Source organism: Myodes glareolus, chromosome 16, assembly GCF_982192425.1.
Source record: "Myodes glareolus chromosome 16, mMyoGla1.1, whole genome shotgun sequence".
NCBI lineage: Eukaryota > Metazoa > Chordata > Mammalia > Rodentia > Cricetidae > Myodes > Myodes glareolus.
In genome coordinates, this window is record NC_142041.1 from 39,334,120 (window position 1) to 39,350,174 (window position 16,055).

Here is a 16,055-nt window from a genome sequence, read left to right on the forward strand (position 1 = left end):
TCTTTCTGTTTTGATTGTGATTTTTACACTGGCATTTAGGCATATGGGTTTGGGATGATTATAGATCTAGGTTTTGATTCCTTTGTTTGTCTTTGTTGGATGAGTGTTTTGTTGCTTGGTTTCAGTTTTCTCTCTGGTCTTCTGTCCTAAGTGACCAAGGGTGAATAGTGAGTCTTCAGGTCCAGTAGGGTGTCTCTGCTGGGATATTGGGGGGAGACTAGCAAAATACCTAGGGTTTTGGGTGCCGATGTTGCCTCTGAGGTTCCAAGTATCTGTTTGGCCTCTGGAGTTCTGGTTACCTGCTTGGTCTCTGGGATTCCTAGTATGGCATGGACTTCAGTATAGCAGAAGTTTTCTGCCAGGGTTGGGATTTCTAGATCTGCCTTGCCGACTGTAAAGCAGAAGTCTTCTGAAGATATAGGCCATAATATGGAGCACAGGGGAAAGGGTGGAGTCTGGGTTTGTTGGCTGGGCTTAAATGACTTCAGTGATTTGCAGGTGGTGTCTCACCTGGGGTCCCTCGGCCCAGCCCGGCCTCCAGTAAAACTGTTGGTGCTGTGGGCCAGAGTATGGAGCCCAAGGGGGGGAGCCTCAACTTCATTTCTCTCTGCCACTGAATAGTATTCCATACTGTGTAGTACCACATTTCCATTATCCATTGGTTGAAGAACATAAGATTGCTTCCACTTCCTAGCTATGGTGATGAGAACAGCCTTAGTACATATCTGTGGAGTGGGATGTCAAATCCTTTTGGCATGTGCCAAGGAGTGGTATACAGTAGATTCATCTTTAGGTTTTTGAGAATTCTTCTGATTTCCATAGTGGCTACACACTTTTACAACCCCACCTACAAGGAATAGGGCTTCCCCTCACTCCAGCTTTTGTTCTCCATCATTCTGTTGATCTTTGCCATACTGACTGAGGTGTGAGGAACTCTCAAAGATGTTTTGGCTTGCATTACCCTAATTAGTAGAGGCAATGAACATTTTTGCGATATCTCTTAGTCATTCTTTTTCTTCTTTCGAGGACTCTCAATTCAGGTCCCAGGCCCATTTTTCAAGGGGGTCATTTGTTTGTGTGCTTAATTTTTGCTTTTTGGAGTTCTTTATATAGTCTTGATATTAATCTCTGTCAGATATATAGCGGGTAAGGAGTCTCTCCCATTCTGTGGACTTCCACTTCTAATCCATTGTTTCTTTAGATGCACAGGAGCTTCTTAATTTCATGAAATCTCACTCGCCAATTGTTGGTCTTATAGGGTGCTTTCTCTCAGCAATCTTAATGTTTTATTTATAGGTCTTTGATTTATTTGGAGTTTATTTATTTTTTGGTTTTTACACAAGGTGACAGATATAAGTCTAATGATTTCACTTTTCTGCATGTGAACATCCAGTTTTACTAGCACCGTGTGTTGAAGATGTCTTCTTTTCTCCAACACGTTTTGGGAATCTTTGTTAAATATTAAATGGTTGAAGGTACATGTTTGGGTTTCAGTTTTGTTCTGTTGGTCTATGTATATATTTTATGCTGGTGTCATATTGCTTTTATTACTTTGGCTTGTAATATATCTTCATATCTGTAACTGTAACTGTCAGGCCCAGCCATGAGAGGCTTGATAGAGACCAGCCAGTCAAAGAGTAGGCCTGAGTTCCAGTTTGCCCTAAGGCAATACCTGGTTCCAGGAAAGACCACCAACTGAGACCACCCAGGCAACACCCAGAGATGGACCATCCAAAGGAAAAATAATGTTCCAAAGGAAATACCTAACATTCCAACCATTTTTGATAGGCTCACCAGATGTCCCTTAACCCAACATACCTCCATCCTCCTTCACCGAGACACTTCTAGACAAATGCCAGCCAATCAGAGGTCCTGAACCTTTGAAATGCCCTCACCCCAACCTCTGCTATGATAAAAACTCCACCCCAGCTGGGCTTGTGGCCCTCTGCTCTCACAACTGCTTCAGACAGATGAAGAGATCAAGCTCGAACTTAAAATAAAGACTCTTTGCCTTTGCATATGGATTTGGACTCTTCGGTGATCTTTGGGGGACTCCATGATCTGGGCATGTTATTTGGGAGCTTGTCTGAGATCTCCAAGCCCACCAGGACCACTGCCCTATAGAGCCTTCAGCTGGCCTAGTTTTCTGTGTTTATGTTTCAATTATGTCTTTCTAGTTAGTCCTTCTATAAGTGGTTCCAGAATCTGAAAGAGCCTCTGGATGGTCCAAGTGGACGTGTGAGAGGGCCACAGGAGGAGTACCTGAGAAGACATTTCTGGGCCATTCTGTACGGGATCGGATCCCTCTGTTTTCTGTATTTGGGTCCCAGGACCCTTCTGTATGGAATTGGGTTTCTCTGGTTTCTGTAGAAAGAAAGAACGGTCTCTCCTGCATTCCAGGATGAATCCAGCATCTTCAGTTTAGTTTTGGCTGCAGACACCAGGAGGACTCTATTGTACTGTCTTTTTGTTTTTGTCTTCTGTTTGTCCTCTTTCTGACTTATAAGACTGGTATAATGGGACAGGCTCAAAACCCGACTCTTTTGGTTTTGATGTTGGATCATTTTCAGGACTTTAGAGATAGGGCCATAGGCGTGGGGTTTGAGACTTAAAAAGGGGTATGTTTTCCTGAAAGGGATGAGGCAAACAACCTTTACCCATCTTGAACATTTCAATGAAAAGAGGCAGCCTACCTCTGTTGCTCTCAGCCTGTAGTGTGCAGGCAACACGGGCGGGCAGGGTCAGACTTGCCCTGGCATGTCTTACAAGCATGGGCAGGGTTTTGGGGAAGCACACTCATGTGGGCGGGATGGCTGGGCTATGCAGCCTTGTTGTGATAATGCAGCAAGGCTGTCAATCAGTTTGCAAGGGGCAGGTGTGCCCCAATAGGATTTCAAATGCTGAACAGAGAATCTGGGGTTAATTGTTATGACCAGAGAAGTTAACAATCCTCTGCCTCCATGCTGCATGTTACCTTCTTCCATGCTGGTGGATGGGGTTTCCTCAGCCTGCTCTGGGGGGGCATCCACCTTGACTTCTGGCCAAAACTAACCAAGCTTTGGTTCCTCCACAGGCTGAGGGTGGGGAGTCACTACCTATATCCTGCTAAGTGGTTGTGCTGTGACGCTGTAGTCAAGGCTACAGTGGAACAGCCTGTTACTGCTGGATACTTCCCTCCATCATGGCTGCTTTGGTCATTCAGATCCAATGGGTTATCAATATCTGCCATCATTTAGAGGAGTTTTTTGTTGTTGTTGTTGTTATTATTGGTTATGGCAAAGAAAGAACTACTGCTAGTCTCAGATGTTTCGTGCTGGTACAGGTTTTTATGTGTTGATGCAAATTTAGAGTTATTTTTGTGATGGTATTTTCATGTTTAAAATATTGTAGCCATGCAATATAGTCCAGACTACTGAGGGAAACCACTAGAAAGATTTTGGTAAAAGTTTTTATGTTGTCTGGAAAGTGAGAGAGGAGGAAGGAGACTTGGAATAAGAAAGAAAGGAAAAGGGAAAGAGAAATTTGTAAAATTGTAGACGTGTAAAAAGTAAAAATGTCTGAGGAGTCAGAGGAATGAACTAAAGGCATATAGAAATTATGAAAGGTCAGAGGGGGTGTGAACTATGCTTGCTGTGGTTTCTCATATCTGCACATACTGAATTTAAAAGGAATCTGTAAAATAAGTTAAAAATTTCACCCTAGTAAGTTAATTCTCGTTAAGAAGTTTTGTTTGCCTTGTTTAAAAGTTTTTTCTATTTCTCAAGAAAGTTGTTGAAAAGTTTTGCCTGTATTTTCTGGTGTATTTCTGAGTTTCATTGCAAGCATGGAGCCGAAACAGAAATGGTTTGGCTAGTTTTGCTGTCTCTGCTGCCGACAGCAGACAGTCACCACCCACCGCTGCCATGGTCCCATTTATGGACGTGGCTCAGAATTTGTCTCTGAGCTCTGGTCACTGGATTTGGGATAGCAGGAGTTCAGATGTCTTTTTGATATGGATAATGTTAAAACTGTTTTATGCTGTTCTTTGTTAAAAAGCTGCCTCTAGAGCGTGTTTAAGGCTCTTCCTTCACTAGACCCAGGCATGCTTGTTTAAAAGCTCCCTCTTTGTAGTTCTGCCAGTCTGAGCTCCTGACACAGTGACGGGGGGAAAACCAAACCAGAACAGTCAAAAAAATTAGATTTAGTTTATATGAGCATTCTCTACTTTAAAATTTATAAATTTATCTTGTTAGATATGGTTAAAGATCTGTTAAAGTTAAAACTAGTTAAAAAGTTAAAACTAGTAAGACTGGAAGTCGATAATTAAAAATCTATACATGAGCAATTTTAAAGGAACAACATGACATGACTGAAATTTGAATTGCCACTGCTTTCAGTCAGCCACATGGCTGGTTGCCATTTTGCTAAAGTTAGAAAAGATAGATGTCATATGATATCATCACCATCTTCATTAAAGGTGGTCACATGGAATGGGCCTACCTAGGAGGCAGCAACAGATCTCCAACATATTTTGGATCGAAATAGACTTTTATATGATGATTCATGTCCTGTCTTAAAAACAAGATTTATAAAAAAAAATAGGATTTAAAATATTAAAGTTGTATTTCAATGCTTTTATACACAAAAATGTACCTTGCTCTGGCATCTAAACTTTGTAATTTAAGAGTCACCGAGGCTAAAGACATGAAGAAATCACAGGGGACAGCTGAGGTTTGCAAATGTGTGGCAGGACTGGAGTCCCAAAGAGAGCCCAGTTACAGGATGGACAGTTTTAGAAATGCCAGTGCCGGGTGATGGTCACCAGAAATGCCAGCCATACTGAAATGGAGCAGGCTAAGGTCTAGAAGGCAGGCTATGTATATGCTGCTGAGGGTAGGGCCAAAGAGGTGAGCCAAGCCTCTCAAAAAATAAACAAGCAAGCAAGCAAGCAAACAAACAAGCAAACTAAACTAAAAGTATTATCAATAAACGCCAGATATTGAACTTTGGATTGTTTGCACTATTGGAGCTTGGTTTTTGCCTTATACAAATCGTGGTTCTGCCATGTTTTATCCCTCTTGAAGTAAAAAAAAAAAAGGTACTTTATTTTTGAATTGCAGAAAGACATTTGAGAGATTTTAAGATTTTTAAAGAACAGCTTTAAAAACATTTAAATGTAGTAGGCTATGGTACATTACTGGTTATAAAATGTTTTATATTGTTGATATTGCAACTCAAAATAACAAGATAAAAATTAGGGTCACAGCCATAGGCACCAAAATTCCAGAAACTGGAATGTTTGTTTCTGTAATGCAGCAAGACAATGACCTAAGTGGTCTAGCAAAGAGCTGGGAGCAGCTTCTAGGCCTATGGGTCTCAATCCTTTGGGGGTTAAAAAAAAAACCTTTTTACAGAGGTAGCTTAGGACCACCTGCATGTCAGATGTTTGTACTAAGATTCATAGCAATGACAGAACTGTAAGTGTAAAACAGTAATAAAAAAATTTGTAATGGGGGTGTGGTCACCACAACTTGGGGACTCTATATTGAAAGATCAAAACATTGGAGAAGTTGAGAACCAATGGCTTTTAAATATCTCTCTGATGTGGGATTCCCCTCTGTATGCTTTTGGCCTATAGAAGAACTATAGGGGAACAGAACCAGGTGGGGAAAACAAAAGTGAATCCTGGGAGAAAGGAGGCAGAGTTAGGGAGAAGCCATGAAGCCCCACCAGAGCCAGACAGAACTTTAGTCACAGCTACGTGGTGATACACAAATTAATAGGAATGGGTTAAATTAGTGTGTAAGAGTTAGTTAATAATAAGCTAGAGCTAATGTGACAACAGTGATTTAATTAATACAGTTTCTGTGTGATTATTTTGGGCCTAAGCAGCTGGGAACCAACAAGCAGCCTCCTTACAACATATCTCCTTACTCAAGGTCTATTCGAGCCTAAGAATATATGTCTAGTCTCCTTGTCTTTGTTAATTTTGTTAAGCTTAAACTATTTGGATAAACTGAGCCATATAAAAGTTTTATTTTAATACTAAAAGAGCTTCAATTCAACATCATTAGTTTTAGGGCTAAACCTGACAGGAATGGAATGTACAGTCCTAGTCTTATAAACGCTGCTAACTTATTGCAGACTATTACAATTATATTAGGGAATATAAGTAAACAATCAATCATCCTTATAAATGATCAAGCTATTTAATTACATTCATGCTAAGTACTGATATAATTAACTACAGGAATAGGCCTTACTTAGAGTCCTGTGTATGTTCACAGCTAAACTTAAAACAAACTAAAAACAAAGTTTGTCTATTCAGATACACCTAAGCAACCCTCAAATATATCAGAGTTCTGCAGAATATGGCATTTTTTAACATGGCATATGGCAATTTTTAAATTTAAAATGTTGATTTAAAAAACTTATTCTATTACACGGAGAGTCCCAAATCCTAGCAGTGATTCAAGGTCTCCAAAGAAGATTATGGACACCACGAGGTCTTCAACTGGATTACGACAATGCTGATCACTGGGCGAGATGCCCCTATGCAACACCTGCCACCAGCATCTGGCCCAGACTGTGAACAAGCAGCAAGACACTGGAGAATTGATTGCACCATTTCTGTCTAGATAAAGTAAGGTCAGTCTTCTCTATGTCTCTCTTCCACAGGAAAACAAGACAAAACAAAACTTTCACCTTTTGGGCCTGGCAAAGACTGATGTTGTTCTGATTCGTTTGCCTCCAACACTATGGAGACCTGGGTATGGCTTACTGGGTATGGACTGGTCCCTGTCATTTTTAATAGATTTGGAAGCTGCTTGGTCTGCACTCAGGTGTAATTTATCCTTCTTGGATCTCTGATAGTGTTGATGGTTGGACTAGCTACAACTTTGTCAGGTTAGCAGCAGGCAACCTCGTTTTTTCCCTAGGCTACAGTCAGTTTGTTGGCTCGTTTCATATGTAAAAATTAAGAATTGCTTTTTCTAGCTCTAGTAGTAGGTCTCCTGTTGAAAAAAGGTTTGTCTAGCTAACAAGCTTCATATTAAAAGATAAACAGGTTTCAGATGTAACTTTCCACTAAGGAAACATGATTAGAACATGATTTAAAAGGACTGTTCTCAGAAGTAACTGCTTATGTCTCTGGTAAATAATTAAACAAAAAGATTAAAGTCTTAAGAATTTTAAATGTTTTAAGGATTTAAAAATGTTTTAAGTTATAAAGATCTAAAGATATAAAAGTTTATAAAATTTTAGGGTCTCAAAAATAATTTAAAATATATAAATAAAGTTGGGCAGTATGGTGCATGCTTTTAATCTCAGCACTCAGGAGGTAAAGGCAGGCAGATCTCTGAGTTGGAGGCCAGCCTTGTCTACAAGAACTAGTTCTAGGACAAGCTCCAGAACTATAGAGAAACCTGTTTTGAAAAACTAAATAATAATATATAAGTAAATGATTTAAGTTATATACGATTTTAAATTTCTTTCCCCTTCTATGGTATAAAAGTCCAGAGCTTAACATTAATAAAGTTGTGATAAGCTAATAGACTTTAAAGTACTTCCCATTGGGCAAAAGACATCTCAGTGCAGTCCATATCTGGTTCTCTGGACAGAGGAAAATGTCCCTGCTTTAAACCCAAATCTGTAGTTTTTCTTGGATTCAAAGGTATAAGCCCACTCCTGTTTTACAGATATCTGTTACCTGCTTCTTCTATGATATGGATTTCAGTACCAACTGGTAATGCTAATGTATCTAAAACTTTTATGTCATCCTGTAAGATAAAAAAAATTCACGTAAGCTTCAGAAAATCTGGGAAGTCATAAAACTTGGATCCATTTCACACAGGTCAAAAGGACTCCAGATAAGTATAGCCTAAGGTTTCCTTACCTGCCTATTCCTGAGGATGGTATTTTTCTCTTTCCTGGTCTTGGGACTCCCCTCTTTCATACTTACTACAACCATGGGTCTAAAAGTTTCAAATATAATATTTTCCTTGAGGTTCGTATATTTTATCTAGTTTAAACTTTTCTCAACAGGTTGCCACTTGGCTGACAGACACATCTAATCACCAGCTGCTGACTACAACTTGCTCCAAAAGTCTGTGAGCCATGGACTTGCTGAAAGCAGAGGTGGACCAGTCCAGTCTATGAGAATGTTCCCTGCCTCTCCAGCGCAGTCAGCGAACCAGATGCTTCTGAAGAATACCCTATTGCCTGAATTACCCCCTTACCTTCAGTTACCCTTTCAGCCTTCTTGGACCCTGATTACAATGACCCAATGTCAGCTCAAAGTAGTTATAGAAAAGGACACGTTGTCTCATGCTCCCTGTCCAAAATAGGTTGAAACACTGGGACTAGGGGGTACTCCCTTGTTGTGGGAACTCCTTCAACCAATAGCCTTTAAAATTCTGGCCCACTTTGGGCATGGTATCATGCACAGTGCAGACAAAATGCATGTGAGGCCCCTCCCCCCTTTTTTTCCTGCTGGTTTCAGTTCCAGTTCCCAGCATACACAGAGGACTGTGGATTGCTACCCTTACTGTGAGTTTATTCCCAAATAAATAAACCTTTGTTATACTCCATTCCAGGCTATTGTGGAGCTCTTTGGTACAACTACAATTTGGTACCCAACCTGGGGCATGAACCCATGACTCAGAGATTAAGATTCTCATGCTCTACTGACTGAGGAAGAAGATGGGGTCCCACAACAATGATTTCCAGATGATTGATATGATGCCATTATTCTGGTAGCACCACTTTAAGATAGATTTTGGGTTACAAACTGCTCAAGATGATTCCAACTTGGCTACCTAAGGTGATGTACCTTCTTACAAAGTTCTGGCCAGAACTTCAAATATGAATTTCAGGAAAACCTTACTGACTACTCAGAGATTATCTACAATTGTACCATGCAGTAATCTTGAAACTTAACCATCATTTTAGTTTTTACAGGATCCCATAGAAATAATATCACCCACATGACAGCTGGAAGTAATTCAAGAGAACAATGTTCCTTCTCCCAACAAAATTTGTCCTCAAGGTTAGGAACATATATTAGGGGTTGGTTATAAGTGATATATTTTTGGGGGTGGAAATGAAGTAGACTCAAAGATCTCTTTTGAAATAAAAGGAAATATAGGGGAAAATAGGTAGATTAGAATATTACTTGTGAGCTATTATTTATAGACAATTTACATTAATATAGATTCTTGTATATTGATACAAATTTAAATTATATGTATTATATCGAATATGCTCCTGTTTCTGTTTACAATGTTTGTGTACGTATTCAAAGTTATTTTGTCATACTATATTCAGGCATAGTTCTACCTCTGTTTAAGATATTTTGTATATTGATGCAATTTTAGAATATATTCATCATATTGTGCTATACATTTCTACCTCTGATCAAGATACTTATATATATTGCTTACATTTTGAGGTTGTTGTCCTCATTTGATGGACTTCTTTCAGGCACTCTCCTCCCAAGTCCCCCTGTTTCCTTCTCTGGTGTCTTCTCAAATTCTCTCACTCAACTTTACCCCTTTCTTGTTACTTTCTCCTCTATCTCAGCTTTCCTTTATTTCATCATCTCACTTGTGGTGAAGTTGATTTGTTTGTAAATTAAGATATGGCTCCATTCATTATATGCAAGAATTCCTTTGCTGGACATTTTTTGACTATAAAAAGGCTCACAGAATTCTAGGTCAAAATTCAGGTCTCTTAAAACAATCAGCGAAAACAACAAAGCCCTGTGTGTCTGAATTATTTTTTATTTTCTGTCCTTCATCTTTGCTTTGAGAAGGACTTTTTAGACCTGTTTTGGCTTGTTATGAGAACAAGGGGGCATCTGTCCCTGTCACTACACTAAAAGGGCTCTTCCAGGTCACCTGTAACCTTGATGGAGTCAGATTTGATCGTCACCATTGCATCTAAGCCCTCACTTGATCTTCAATGTTGCTTTGTTGGCCTTCTGCCTTTCTTTTGGTGGCTGACCTCTTCTGTTTAATCTATTTCGGTGGTACTGATACTTTTTTAAATTAACAGGTTTGTGTGCCCAATGTCAGCTCCTGGCCTATTCATTTCTCCATGCAAATTCTCTCCCTGGATGAACATTTGTGCCCTGAACCCTTCTAAATAGAAATGACACATCTGGATTTGCCTCTAAGCTCCAGATTTCTGGCAGAAAGGGTCCTAGTCCTGCAGAAATCTCCACTTGACAGATGATCTGACATTTCAGTTGTCATGGACTCACACGTTGAACCACAACCAATTGGAACAGAGCACTATCTCTGCTGCCATTCATCTTCCCAACAGGAATTTATTTCTAAGTGGTCATCTCTGGCCATCTACCCTGATACTCAACTAAAGCCCACTCCCAGCTTGGTTCCAGCACTATTGAGCTCTATCTTTAAAATGAGGTAGACGTCTGTCTACTGTTTGCAGCTCAGCTGCCTTGCTCTTGACTGTACTCCACCTTCTCTAGGCTGCAGGTCCGCACTCCATCAGTACTCGTGTCTTCATAGTGGCACTTTCTCTAGACTCAGTATCTAGAATAAGTTTCAGATGTGCACATCATTCCCCTTGCTAAAAACCTTTTACAATGCCCTTATCCCAGTGATGCCCATGCCCAATCTTTGCATTCTCTAGTATATTGCTTCCTTTGTGGTTGGACTTCTTGAAAAGCTTAGACATTTTTATGCTTGCTGGTTCCTCTCTCATAGGTAACATAAGAATAGCTGTGGTGACAAACATCTTTCATCCTAGAACTTAGGAAACAGAGGCAGATGGGTCTCTGTGAATTTGAGGCCAGTCTGATCTATATAAAGTGAATTCCAGGACAGTCAGGGCTATATAGAAAGATCCTGTCTTGCTCCAATACTGAGGGGACTTAAGAGGTAAGTGAACAGTTATGTGTCATAACACCCCACTCTCTAGAACCTCCACAGAGGGACAAAACCCTGGGCTCCTAACCCAACTCCCTTGGCTTTTCTAGCCAGCAAGCAGGAAGTTTCCTGTGGGTAAACTTGCCAAAACCCAAACTCATCCACTGGACCCCTCAAGCTACTAGCCACACCCCACCTAGGAACTGAGAGCTTGCTATAATACTGAGGGGACCGAGAGAGAGCACCAAGAGAGCAAACCAGGAGAAAAGACCAAGAGAGCAGGTGTATAAAGACCTCAGTGGCTTTCTGAGACAGACATTGACAGTACAGAGCATACCAAGAAAAACTCTCAAACACTTAGACAGCCACTGCAAGGATTGGACCAAGATGCAAAGATACTGCTGACCTCAGTTGAAGGAAGAGATGGGTAGGTGCCAATGCAAAAATTCCTCCAACAACCTAAAAAGCAACATGGTAACACCAGAACCCAGTGGTCACACAAGAGGAAGACTTGATTATCCTAACCTAAAAGAAGCAGAAGAAAACGACTTTAAACATAACTTTATAAAAATGATGGAGATCTTTAAAGAGGACATGAAAAATGTTCTTAAGGAAATGGAGAAGACAAACAAAAAATTGGAAGAAATTAATAAATCCATCAAAGAAACTTAAGAAAACAAACAAAAAAATCAAACATGTGAAGCAAACAGTTCAAGACTTTGTCATGCCTGCCTCGCCAGCAAGGAAGACGCAACATCGGACTCTTCTAACTGCGGTTTTATTCAGGACCCTTGAATAATCTTCTCACCCTCTCGCCCCTCTTGCCCCTCTCGCACCTCTTGCCCCTCTCGCCCCGGGGCAAAGCCAGTCTACAGCTTAAATAACCTCTGGGTAGCCAACCCCAGCAAGCCATGTGGGAAACGCATATAGGTTCAGAAACGCGGAAGCAAGCCAGATTCTTAGCATTAGCCATATACGGAGTTGTTCACAGCTGAGAGCACTCACCGTTGGGAAGGTGGAAGGTGGAAGCCAGCGCCACCTTTAAGACGTGGCATCACGCAGCTCTCTACAAGACTTGAAGACTGAAATAGAGGCAATAAAGAAAACACAAACTGAGAGAATTCTAGATATGGAAAATCTGGATAAATGAACAGGAACCACAGAGACAAGTATAACCAAAAGAATACAAGAGATAGAAAAAAGAATCTTAGATGCTGAAGATACTATAGATGAAATAGACTCATTGGTCAGGGAAAACATTAAATCCAACAAATTCATAACACAAAACTTCCAGGAAATCTGGGACATCATGAAAAGACCAAACTTAAGAATAATAGGGGTAGAAGAGGGAAAAGAACTCCAGCTCAAAGGAACAGAAAATATATTCAGCAAAATCATAGAAGAAAAGTTTCCCAACCTAAAGACGGATATCCCTATGAAGGTTCAAGATGCTTACAGAACACCGAATAGACTGGATAAAAAAAATCCCCTCACCACATAATAATAAAAACACAAAACATACAAAATGAAGAAAGAATATTAAAAGCTGCAAAAGAAAAAGGTTAAGTAACATAAAAAGGTAAACCTATCAGAATTACACCCGACTTCTCAATCTAAAACATGAAAGCCAGAAGTTCCTGGATAGATGTGCTGCAAACACTAAGAGACCACGGATGCAAGCCCAGACTACTATACCCAGCAAAGCTTTCAATCACCATCAATAGAGATATTCCATGACAAAAACAGATTTAAACAATACCTATTCACAAACCTAGCTCTACAGAAAGTACTGGAAGGAAAACCCCAACCCAAGGAAGCCAACTGCACCCACAAAAACACAGGCAATTGATAATCCTCCACCAGCATAACCCAGATAACACATAAACACCACTACTGCAAAATAACCAGAATTAACAACCACTGGTCATTAATATCGCTTAATATCAATGGACTCAATTTACTTATAAAAAGAAACAGGCTTAGAGAATGGATAGAAAAACAGGATCCAGCCTTCTGCTGTATACAAGAAACACACCTCAACCTCAAAGACAGATACTACCTCAGAGTAAAGGGTTGAGAAAAGGTTTTCCAATCAAATAGACCTAAGAAACAAGTGGGTGTAGCTATCCTAATATCTAACAAAATTGATTTCAAACTAAAATTAATCGTAAGAGATTAATCATATCAGGAATAATCCTGATGTACAATCAAGATGTAGTCTCAATCCTGAACATCTAAACCCCTAATACAAGAGCACCCACATATGTAAAAGAAACATTATTAAAACTTAAATGCACAACAAACCCCCCACACTAATAGTAGGCGATTTCAACACTCCACTCTTGTCAATGGATAGGTCAACCAGACAGAAGCATAACAGAAAAATAAGAGAACTAACAGAAGTCATGAATCAAATGGACTTAACAGACATCTATAGAACATTCCACCCAAACACAAAAGAAAATACCTTCTTCTCAGCACCTCATAGAACCTTCTCTAAAATTGATCACATACTCAGTAATAAAGCAAACCTCCACAGATATAAAAAGTTGGAGTAACCCCCTGTGTCTTATTGGATCACCATGGGTTAAAGTTAGAATTTAACAACAATACTACTTTTAGAAAGCCTACAAACTCATGGAAATTGAACAGTGAACTACTGAACCACCCCTGGGTCAAGGAAGAAATAAAGAAAGAAATTAAAGTCTTCCTTGGATTCAATGAAAATGAAGGCACAATGTATCCAAACCTATAGGACACTATGAAAGCAGTGCTAAGAGGAAAGTTCATAGCACTAAGTGCCCACATAAACAAAACAGAGAAAGTTCACATTAGTGACTTAACAGCACACCCGAAATCTCTAGAACAAAAAGAAGCAGACTCACCCAAAAGGAGTAGAAGACAGGAGATAATCAAATTGAGGGCTGAAATAAACAAAACAGAAACAAAGAAAACAATACAAAGAACCAATGAGACAAAGAGTTGGTTCTTGGAGAAAATCAACAAGATAGAGAAATCCTTATCAAAACTAATCAAAAAGCAGAGAGAGAGAGAGAGAGAGAGAGAGAGAGAGAGAGAGAGAGAGAGAGCATCCAAATTAACAAAATGAGAAATGAAAAGGGGACATAACAACAGACACTGAGGAAATTTAGAACATCATTAGGTCATATTACAAAAACCTGTATTCTACAAAATTGGAAGGACGATGTTTTAGATAGATACTATATACCAAAATTAAATCAAGACCAGACAAATAATTAGACCTATAAACTGCAAGGAAGTAGAAGCTGTCATCAAAAACCTGCCAACCAAAAAAAGCCCATGGCTGGATGGTTTTAGTGCAGAATTCTACCAGAATTTCCAAAAGAGCTAATACCTCTCCTCCTCAAAGTGTTTCACATAATAGAAACAGAAGGAACATTGCCAAACTCTTTTTATGAGGCTACAGTTACCCTGATAACAAAACTACACAAAGACCCAACCAAGAAAGAGGATTACAGACCAATTTCACTCATGAACATGAGTGCAAAAATACTCAATGAAATACTGGTGAACTGAATCCAAGAACACATCACAAAAATCATACATCATGATCAAGTTGGCTTCATCCCATAGATGCAGGGATGGTTCAACATACAAAAATCTATCAATGCAATCTATTATATAAATAAATTGAAAGCTAAAAAAACCATATGATCATTTCATTAGATGCTGAAAAAGCATTTTAGAAAATCTAACACTCCTTCATGATAAAGGTCTTGAAGAGAACAGGTATGCAAGGAACATATCTAAATATAATAAAAGCAATATACAGCAAACCAACAGCCAACAACAAATTAAATGGAGAGAAACTCAAAGTGAAACTAAAATCAGGAACGAGACAAGGCTGTCCATTCTCTTCATATCTCTTTAACATAGTTCTTGAAGTTTTGGCAATAGCAATAAGACAACAAAAGGAAATCAAAGGGATTCAAATTGGAAAGGAAGAAGTCAAACTTTCCTTATTTGCAGATGTTATGATAGTATATAAAAGTAACCCCAAAAACTCTACCAGAGAACTCCTACAGCAATAAATACCTTCAGTAATGTGGCAGAATACAGGATTAACTAAAAAAAAATCAGTAGCCTTCCTATATACAAATGATAAAGAATTACCCTGAGAGGGAAATCAGAAACATCACATTTCACAATAGCCACAAATAACATAAAGTATCTTGGGGTAACACTAACTAAAGAAGTGAAAGATCTATTTGACAAGAATTTTAAGTCTGTGAAGAAAGAAATTGATAAATATACCAGAAAATGGAAAGATCTCCCATGCTCTTGGATAGGTAGAATTAATATAGTAAAAATGGCAATTCTACCAAAAGCAATCTATAGATTCAATGCAATCCCCACCAAAATCCCAACACAATTCCTCACAGACCTTGAAAAAACAATAGTCAACTTCATACGGAAAATCAAAAAATCCAGGATGGCTAAAACAATCCTGGACAAAGAGGAACTTCAAGAGGCATCACCATCCCTGACATCAAGCTGTATTACAGAGCTACAGTAATGAAAAAAGTTTGGTATTGACATAAAAACAGAGAGGTTGACCAATGGAATGGAATTGAAGCCCCCAATATTAATTCACACACCTATGAGTACCTGATTTTTGATAAAAAAGCAAAAAATATATAAAATGGAAAAAAGAAAGCATATTCAACAAATGGTGCTGGCATAACTGGGTATAAACATGTAGAAGAATGAAAATAGATCCATATCTATTGCCATGCACAAAACTCAAGTCCAAATGGATCAAAGACCTCAACATAAAACCGACTATTGGACCTTATAGAAGAGAAAATGGGAAGTACACTTGAATGCATTGGCACATAAGACCACTTCCTAAATATAATATCAGTAGCAAAGACACTGAGAGAAACAATTAATAAATGGGACCTCTTTAAACTGAGAAGCTTTTGTAAAGCAAAGGACATGGTCAACAAGATAAAACGACAGCCTAAAGAATGGGAAAAGATCTTCACCAACCTCATATCAGACAGAGATCTAATCTCCAAAATATACAAAGAACTCAAGAAATTTGTCATCAAAAGAACAAATAATCCAATTAAAAATGGGGTGCAAACCTAAACAGAGAACCCTCAACAGAGGAATACAAAATGACAGAAAGACACTTAA

General features: G+C 39.0%; 1 long non-coding RNA gene across 1 annotated transcript in view; it reads left to right on the plus strand.

The window, feature by feature from the left end:
* The window catches only part of LOC125391359 (uncharacterized), a 47,896-nt gene extending 39,329 nt beyond the window's left edge, over positions 1-8,567 (plus strand). The window contains exons 2-3 of the long non-coding RNA XR_015735116.1: positions 6,658-6,763; positions 8,023-8,567. This is a non-coding gene — a long non-coding RNA (uncharacterized LOC125391359). The remainder of the gene's footprint in view (positions 1-6,657; positions 6,764-8,022) is intronic.
* The last annotated feature ends 7,488 nt before the right edge of the window (positions 8,568-16,055 follow it).